Source organism: Sphaerodactylus townsendi, linkage group LG04 (genome assembly GCF_021028975.2).
Source record: "Sphaerodactylus townsendi isolate TG3544 linkage group LG04, MPM_Stown_v2.3, whole genome shotgun sequence".
Taxonomy (NCBI): Eukaryota; Metazoa; Chordata; class Lepidosauria; order Squamata; family Sphaerodactylidae; genus Sphaerodactylus; species Sphaerodactylus townsendi.
Window position 1 is genome coordinate 12,732,752 of NC_059428.1, and position 9,951 is coordinate 12,742,702.

Consider the following 9,951-nt stretch of genomic DNA (forward strand, 5'->3'; position numbering starts at 1 on the left):
TTGGAAATGATGAGCCCTTAAAAGGATGCTTATTTGTCACACATAGGCCCCTTCCGCACATGCGGAATAATGCAGTTTCCATCCACTTTCACAGTTGTTTGCAAATGGATTTTGCCATTCCGCACAGTAAAACCCAGTTGCAAAAGTGGATTGAAAGTGGATTGAAAATGCATTATTCTGCATGTGCGGAAGGGGCCTGAAACCAGTTTTCTTCCCTAAGCCAATCCCTAAAGGCCAAATAAAAACCTGGCTAAAGGGGTGCTCCTCTCTAGATCCACAAAATCTCTGTCCAAAAGGGGGAGTTTTCACCTCAACTTAAGCTGAAACTGGCTCACCCCTCCCATCTGGCGGAGTTCCTTGGACTCCGATTGGCTAACAATTACTTGGATTCGCATGACGGCAAAACAGTAAGGATTGGTTCAGAGCCCTGGAGGAGAGGCGGGACTTTAAAGGATGATTGCCACGAGGGCAGTGACAAAGGGAGGGGAAACTGCGCCCAGGACGTGAACTGCCCACGAGCCCCCTCCCGCCCCTGAAATGACTTCTCCCACCCCCTCCTGCTCCACCCCACCCCCGACATGCCCCGCCCCCGACATGTGACTGAAATGGCGGTGCCCGGGGCAAGCCACCCCAGATGTCCCCATTGCAGCTACCCCTCTGCACGAGGTGAAAATGAATGAAAAATGAAATGAATGAAAAATGGCACCAGAACAAGGACCCCTTATGCATTCGGGAAATCGGTTCACGAAAGGGGAAAAGAAAACAAAACAGAGATTTTTCGAGTAAGGTACAGAGGTGGGATCCAGCAGGTTCTCACAGGTTCCCGAGAGTAGGTTACTAATTATTTGTGTGTGCCGAGAGGAGGTTACTAATTGGTGATTTTGCCACGTGATTTTTGCGTGCAGAACTGGAAGCAGTCTAGCAGGAGGTGAACCGGCGTGTGTGGCAGCCTGCGCCTGCATTTCCCACCCAAGGACCGGCACAGTGGCTGCGTCCTTGCCACAGCTCCGCCCAGGAATGCCCCACCCCGGAATGCCCGGCCACGCCCCCGTTGTGTCCCGCCCAGCCCCACTGGCGCTACGCCACAGTTTGAATCCCACCACCATGGGAACCTGTTACTAAAATTTTTGGATCCCACCACTGGTCAGGTAAGTAAAGCTGGGAAATTCACGATCATCCTGTCCCAACATCAGCAATTCTTCTATGTGTGAGCAACAACAACTGAGCACTCAGAGAAATCCAGGAGTGAAGAATTTGAATAATTCCACAGAATCATAGAGTTGGCAGGGGCCACACGGGCCATCTGGTCCAACGCCCTGCTCAATGCGGGATTAGTCCAGAGCACAGGTGTCAAACTCGTGGCCCTCCAGATGTCATGGACTACAGTTCCCATCATCCCCTGCCAGCATGATGCTGGCAGGGGATGATGGGAACTGTAGTCCATGACATCTGGAGGGCTGCTAGTTTGACACCTGTGGTCCAGAGCATCCCTGACAAATGTTCATCCAACCGCTGCTCAGAGACTGCCAGTGAGGAGGAGCTCGCTTTCTCCCTTGGCAGCCAATTCCGCTGCTGAACTACTCTGACTGTAAAAAAAGTTTTTTCTTAATATCTAGCTGGTAATTTTCTGCCCAGGATTTATATCGATCGTTGTGAGTCCTGTCCTCTGCTGCCAACTGGAATACCTCCCCGCCCTCTTCCAAGTGACAGCCTTTTCAATATTTAAAGAGAGCAACAATGACCTCCCTCGACCTCCTGTTCTCCTGACTAAGCATCCTGACGTCCCTCAACTTTTCCACAAAGGGGTTGTTCTCCGAGCCCCTGATCATCCTCATCGCTGTCCTTTGCACCCAAACAATTCTGTCCACGAACGAGGTCCCCAGAACTGCCCACAGTCCTCCAGGTGTGGCTTGACCAGTGCAGTCTTCAGAAGGAATATGACATCTTGCAGTTTGGATGTCATGCCTCCATGGATACACACCAAGATCGCATCCGCCTTTTTTGCCGCTGCGTCACGCTGGCCCCTTCCGTACGTGCGGAATAATGCCCGTTCAGTCCACTTTCACATTTGTTTGAAAATGGATTTTGCTATTCCGCACAGTAAAGCCCAGCTTCAAAGTGGATTGAAAGTGGATTGAAAGTGCATTATTCTGTACGTGCAGAAGGGGCAAATGACTGCTCATATTTGGCTGATTGTCCATCCATACTGCAAGATCTCAAAAAGGATATTGAAGAGATAGAAAAAGTGCAGAGAAGGGCAACGAGGATGATTGAGGGACTGGAGCACCTTCCTTATGAGGAGAGGCTGCAGCGTTTGGGACTCTTTAGTTTGGAGAGGAGACCTCTGAGGGGGGATATGATTGAAGTCTATAAAATTATGCATGGGGTAGAAAATGTTGACAGACATTTTTATCTCTTTCTCACAGAACCAGAGGGCATCTGTTGAAAATGCTGGGGGGAAGAATTAGGACTAATAAAAGGAAACACTTCTTCACGCAACGTGTGATTGGTGTTTGGAATATGCTGCCACAGGAGGTGGTGATGGCCACTAACCTGGATAGCTTTAAAAGGGGCTTGGACAGATTTATGGAGGAGAAGTCGATTTATGGCTACCAATCTTGATCCTCTTTGATCTGAGATTGCAAATGCCTTAACAGACCAAGTGCTCGGGAGCAACAGCTGCAGAAGGCCATTGCTTTCACATCCTGCAGGTGAGCTCCCAATGGCACCTGGTGGGCCACTGAGAGTAGCAGAGAGCTGGACTAGATGGACTCTGGTCTGATCCAGCTGGCTTGTTCTTATGTTCTTATGTTCTTAAGATCTCGTCCGCACATGCTGCTACCCAGACCATTAGGATAACAAGCTTCTCTGATTTTGGGAATGCCCTGATACAAAATGATCCTATCCGAAGAAAGGGATTTTTGAAAGAAACTTCGTTTCCCCAAACTTCCCATGACATTTGCAGCCATTGTTGGGGGAATCTGCTACGTGCATGCGTTCAGTTGGGGAGAGAGATGGAGAACAGATGCAGAAACAAAACAAGGTCTAGGTCAAGAGTGACTGCAAATTAATGCCACGTATGTCTCCAGCATGCACAAAAGGATTCAAAGAATTCATTATGTCCGCCCTGCCAATAGTATAGACTTTTTTTTTTTACAAAAACAAAATGTAATTGAAAATGCCACCTGGGAACGGAGCACACGCACAAAAATAAATCATAAATCATATGAAATGATCCGGAGAGGGACGGAGAGAGCAGCCGGCGATTCTTTGTGCCTTCCCTCTCAAAGGCTGGGTGGGCGGAGAGAGGAATATTCAGCCACAACAATGCATACAAATGTAATAACATGAGAGAAAATTGGATTGCTTTTGGTGATGGAAGGAAAATGACCCCTTCGATGAAGAATGCATGATCTGCCGCTTGTACAGCAAGGGAAGCAACTTAGTAATGGAAACTAGATCAACTGTGAAATTAACCATTTGGGCACTGCGTGGGTGACGTCCGCACGGCCGTTTTGGGAAACTGTGGAATCTGGAACAGAGTCCTGAATGCTCTTGCTCCTAAACGAAGGCCGCAGCCTGGTTTCGTCTCATTAAAAAGGAAGATCTGTCTTGTGCATTTATAAAATCGTAATAACTCTTGTGCCCCTGGCTCCCAATGGTTCATAGAATCATAGAGTTGGAAGAGACCAGAAGGGCCATCAAGTCCAACCCCCTGCAATGCAGGAACACACAATCAAAGCACTCCTGTCAGATGGCCATCTAGCTTCTCTTTAAAAACCTCCAAAGAAGGAGACTCTGGGCGTTTCCCCACTTACCTCATAGCCCCCTATGCCGGCGCGCTACTCTCAGCGCGCGTCATTTCTGGCGCGCGCCTGGGCTTCCCCACGACGCTGTTTGGAAGGCGCCGTTTGGAAGAGCGCCAGGAATGACGCGCACTAATGGGGCACGACAGCGGCAGCGTCGGGGCAGCTGCGTTGTCACCGCCCCTGTAGTGGGGAGTGCCGGGGGACCCCGCGCTACTTGCCTACAGTAGCGTGGGGCAGAAGTTAAGTGGGAAAGTGCCCTCTACCACACTCCGAGGTAGTTCATTCTACTGTCTAACAGCCCTGACTGTCAGGAAGTTTTTTCCTGATGTTTAGGTGGAATCTCTTTTCCGTCACCTTGAACCCATTTCTCCTGGTCCTAGCCTCTGAAGCCACAGAAAACAAGCTTGCTCTCTCACTGATATGACATCCCTTCAAATATCTTAACATGGTTATCATGTCACCTCTAAATCTTCTCTTCACCAAACTAAACATACCCAGCTCCCTAAGAAAACAAGCTGTGTAAATGGTTTCTGTTGTTTATTCTACATTTGCTTTCCACCGCTAGTTGCTTAGAGGTGAAATCCAATGCCCAAACCAGTGGGGAAACCATCACATTTGTTGTGTTATATTTAGGGTTATATTAAGTATTTTATAGTCCAGGGAGTCATTTTGAATTTCTGACTACTCAGACTGAGAATATACTTATTTTTGCTTTTTGCTGCTCCATTTGTGTTGTTTATTCTACCCTTATTCTACCCTTTCACCATTTTCTGTTTGCAGCAACTCTATAAGGTAAGTGACTGGTCCAAACTCATCCAGCGAGCTTCCTAGCAGCCTAAGATTTGAGCCAGAGGTGGAATCCGCACAGCATGTGTAGAATGGGCTGCAGTCATCATAAAGGAACACGTTTTCCTTTTCCCCATTCACACGTGTGTCCTTCACCCATTCAGGCAGCGAGCCCATGGAAACAATCCAGGTTGCTTTTGCGCCTTCGCACGGAGACGCTTCTCTCTTTTTCTTCAATTTCCTGCAACGCATGCGTAGCTGTGCAGGCGTACAGAAATGAGCCCCTGCAGCCATGCCGATTGTCCCACAATATGATTGGCTGCACCTGTGTAGCTGCGCATGTGCAACGCACAACACACCAAACATCACACCTGTGTTACGCCACCTGCGCTGGTTACCGATCGAATTCCGAACCACCTTCAAGGTGCTGGTGTTAACCTTTAAGGCCTTGCACGGCCTGGGACCTCCGTACTTGCGGGACTGTCTTACCCCATATGTCCTGAATCGGTCTCTGCATTCGGCAGAGGCCAATCTACTGGTGATCCCTGGTCCCTCAATGATGCGGCTAGCCTCCACCTGGGCCAGGGCCTTTACAGCTCTGGCCCCTGCCTGGTGGAATGCTCTCTCTCCAGCTGTCAGGGCCCTGTGGGATCTTAATGAGTTCAGCAGGGCCTGTAAGACTGAGCTGTTCCACCGGGCCTTTGGGGAGGCTGGCCGCCGATGGCCCCCTCCCCTCCTTTTCATAACATCAGTGGATCCTGCCGTCCCCCCTCCCTTTCTTTCTTTTAGGGGCTTTGATAGTAGGTGCCATCTGTTATGCTGATTTAGTGTGCTGTGTTTTAATGGGGTGGGGTTTGTTTTATATAGAGCCAAATTAATTAATATTTAACTGATTTTAATCTTTGGTTTTATTGTGCTCTATCTATGTTTGTTGTTCACCGCCCTGAGCCCTCCGGGGGAGGGTGGTATATAAATATAATCAAGAAAGAAAGAAAGAAAGAAAGAAAGAAAGAAAGAAAGAAAGAAAGAAAGAAAGAAAGAAAGAAAGAAAGAAAGAAAGAAAGAAAGAAAAGGGGACTTCCCTGTTACAAGCGAGCAATAATGAATGTGTTGCGCATAGATCATTCATACCCGCTGCCAAAGGGAGAAAACGTGCTTGGGGGACTTTGTACACCTACAATTCCACAGAAATATGATAAGACAAAGGGCATAAGAGTTAGATCCAGGCAATATTTTCACTCAGCCTCGCCCAGTTCAATTTCTTACTACAGACCCGTCCACGCTGGTCTGCGGGATTCTCTCTTTTATTTTATTTTATTTTATTAAACTTATAGGCCGCCTTATCCCCGAAGGGCTCCAGGCGGCTCACAACATGGCTGTTAAATCTTCCCTTTCACACCCGTCGAAAATTTGCTTGGATTAAACCCTAAACTTGTAGTTAATGCCTGTGAAACTGAATGCAGTCTTCATTTTGCAGCTTGTGCTGGGATTTCTTTGTCGTGCTGCTCTTTAATTTTGCAGTTCAGTTTCACTACAGTTTACTGTACGTAATATTATGTTCCATGGCCACGGTCTCTTCTCCTGTAATTCTTGCTTTACTGTCTGTGTTAAACTGTGTTTGTGACGCAGCGTTCTTTAATTTTGTTAGCTTTATGTGTTGTGCTGTTTTTACAGCAGTGTTTTTAGCCTTGGTGAGAAGGGAAGTTTTTACATGAATCAGAATATGCTAGGGAGCGATATGCAGGAATGGTTTATTTGCTGTAATAGGAACCCAACCTGTTGGTGACATGAAAAAAAAAACTTCTAATGGGTGTAAAGGTAATCACCACATACATACAGACTACATTCAGGACAAGGCTTTTTTTAAAATTCCTGTCACCTATATAAGAGGCACAGGCACAAAACTCAATCAAGAAATGCATAAGGTAATGTTGGTATGAACATCCAATCGCATTCAAGACCAACCGGCAGAATTCTGCCAGTGAATTCTCCCATAGATGCAGATTGTGAGAGCCCTCCTCTCTTCTTAAGAAGAAGAGTTTGGAATTATCTCCCACTTTTCTCAACTGTAAGGAGTCTCAAACCCGCTTACAAACTCCTTCCCTTCCACAAAAGACACCTTGGCCCTTTCCCCACTTACCGTTTGCTGCGCACTACTCTCCCCAAATAGCGCGGGGTCCAGCGGCGCTCCCCACAAGTCCGGGCGGCGACAACGCAGCCGCCCCGACTCTACCGCTCTCATGTCCCCTCAGTGCACGTCATTTCTGGCGCTGAAAAAACGGCACCTTTCGATAACCCCGCAGCAGTGGGGAACACAACCCCGCGCCAGAAATGATTCGCGTTGAGAGTAGCGCGCCGCAAACGGTAAGTGGGGAAAGGGCCCTTGTGAGGCAGATGAGGCTCAGAGTTCTGAGAGAACTGTGACTAGCCCAACAAGGTCACCCAGCAGGTGTGTATCAGCAAGGAAACAAATCCAGTTTGCCAGATAAGAGTCCACTGTTCATGCGCAGATGGGGGAATCAAATCCGGTTCTCCAGATTGGAGTCCACTGCTTTTAATTACTACACCACACTGGTTTCAAGTATGTTTACAACATGTACTGAACATGAGGACTGAACCTGATATACGAGATATTTAGACCTATTTGTATGTGGAAATTACCTTTATATGTATCAGAATTGTGTTATACTGCACCACTGAAAAAACACATTTGGGATTTTCTTTTTTGTATCACATTATTTGACAAACTGTTCATGCATAAGCAGAACAATTTTTTCGGTAGATATGTAATTTATGAACAATTAAAAGTAATTTTGAGTTATTTGTTCAAATTATATTTATTATGAGCTTTGCTTAATTAGTTCTTTTGGGCTATTGATCCCTATCACATACACCACACTGTCTGGACCATGAACAAATGAACACATGCTTTGTACTGAATCCGGCCTTAGGAGCATAGAGTTGGAAGAGACCCCAAGGGCCATCCAGTCCAACCCCCTGCCATGCAGGAACACACGATCAAAGCACTCCTGACAGATGGCCATCCAGCCTCTCTTCAAAAACCTTCAAAGGAGGAGATTTCACCACACTCCGAGGTAGTGCATTCCACTGTCTAACAGCTCTGACAGTGAAGAAAGTTCTTCCTAATGTTTAGGTGGAATCTCTTTTCCTTCACCTTGAATCCATTCCTCCTGGTCCTAGTCTCTGGAGCAGCAGAAAGCAAGTTTGCTCCCTCACCAACATGACATCCAGAGGTGGGATCCAGCAGGTTCTCACAGGTTCCCGAGAGTAGGTTACTAATTATTTGTGTGTGCCGAGAGGGGGTTACTAATTGGTGATTTTGCCACGTGATTTCTGCCTTAGTTACGCCCCTCCTCTCAGCAGTAGCGCGCAGAACTTGAAGCAGTCTAGCAGGAGGTGCCCTGGCGTGTGTGGCAGCCTGCGCCTGCGTGCATTCAATTCCCTTAAGGACGGCATGGCGGCTTCGTCCTTGCCACAGCCCATAGGAATGCCCCCACTGTCGTACCCTTACCCCATTGGCGCTACACCACAGTTTGAATCCCACCACCATGGGAACCTGTTACTAAAATTTTTGGATCCCACCACTGATGACATCCCTTCAAATATCTAAACATGGCTATCATGTCACCTCTTAACCTCTTCACCAAATTAAACATCCCCAGTTCCCTAAGTCTCTCCTTTGAGGTCCTAGCTCCGTGGTGGCGAACCTTTGGCACTCCAGATGTTATGGACTACAATTCCCATCAGCCCCTTCCAGGATGGCCAACTGGCCATGCTGGAAGGGGCTGATGGGAATTGTAGTCCATAACATCTGGAGTGCCAAAGGTTCGCCACCACTGTGACCTAGCTAGAGTTTTTCAATATCACTTACTACCTGTTGTTGTTTTTTAAACCAGAGATGCTGGGTATTGAACACGGGAGCTTTTGCCTCCAAAGGAGATGCTTGACCACTGAGCCAGAATGTCTGTATTCCCAGAATTGGATGGTTGGAGATGTGCCAGTGAATACTGTAAACCAGCAAAAGGAAAGGTAGATATAAACATGGTTAACACACATTTGCCCCGAGCAAAGCCAACAAGGAAAGGGGCTGTCACACAGAACAGAGATGCATTCTTGTAACCTGGGAACGTTCGCCTCCCCCTGTCACCTCCAATAGATAATAATTCATATCAGAGCTCTACGGGGATCTTGGGGAAAATGTAAACTGGCAGACACTTAGCTACCAAAGGGAGTTAACTATTCACCAGAAGTGGGAAAAGCAATCTCAGCATTCCACTTACATCTTTTCCTTCCTTCTGAACTTGACTACCGTTACAAGACTGCAGCATTTGGGACTCTGTAGTTTGGAGAGGAGACGTCTGAGGAGGGATATGATTGAAGTCTATACAATTATGCATGGGGTAGAAAAGGTCGACAGAGAGACCTTTTTCTCTCTTTCTCACAGTACTAGAACCAGGGGGCATATCCTTGTCTTTGGTGTAACCCTCCCCTTTGAGAAACAGCAGCCTGACTCTCTACTGGAGAGGGCTAAATACCGTTGCATGTCAGGTATTTAAGCAGTGAATTACTAACTGCCATTGCATGCCAACTCCTAAATAAATTAATTAGGCATCAGCTGGCAACTAGTCAATAGGAGCAGACGCCATTCCCACATCTTCTGGTAATGAATATCACTTGAATAACAATGAATAACACCAACAAGACAAAACTAAAACAAACCCAGATAACACCAATTGGGACCATACATATGTTCATCTTGGGTCACCTGATACCTCACAGAAGGTTTGCCAGCTGTGGGTTGGGAGACACCTGGAGATTTTGGAGACGGAGCAAGACAGAGCAGAGAAAGCAGCACCTAGGGCTTGCAGAAGGGGTAGGAATGGAGATAAAGTGAAGACAGACAGGAGGAGGACCCGATTCCAAGGTCCCGGGGTGAGCTTGCTCCCGGTTCAGGCAGCCCAGGGGGCCAATGAAGGGAGTGATAACTCCTTTAAAAGAAGTCAGAGTCTGAGGTCTGGAAGAAAGTTGCTGGGCTTCTCCTCTTTTGACCCTTCTAAGGGAGGATCTGGAAAACCTGAAGGAAGCGTAATATGTGCTAATTCCCGTTGCCTTCTCTGAGAAGGGAAGGAAAAGTCACACTTTGCCTTTCAGAAACCACCGAGCTTCTCTGATCTGACAGCGTGGTGATTTCCAAAGAGGCCAAAAGGAGCACATAATCAAAAATCCAACCTAAAAGGGACGTGCACTTAAAGCAAGGCAGTCCACCAGTGCATTGAAGGTCACATTTGAGTTTGTTAAATGATGTGTCGGCATTTATCCACATTAGAATTCCATC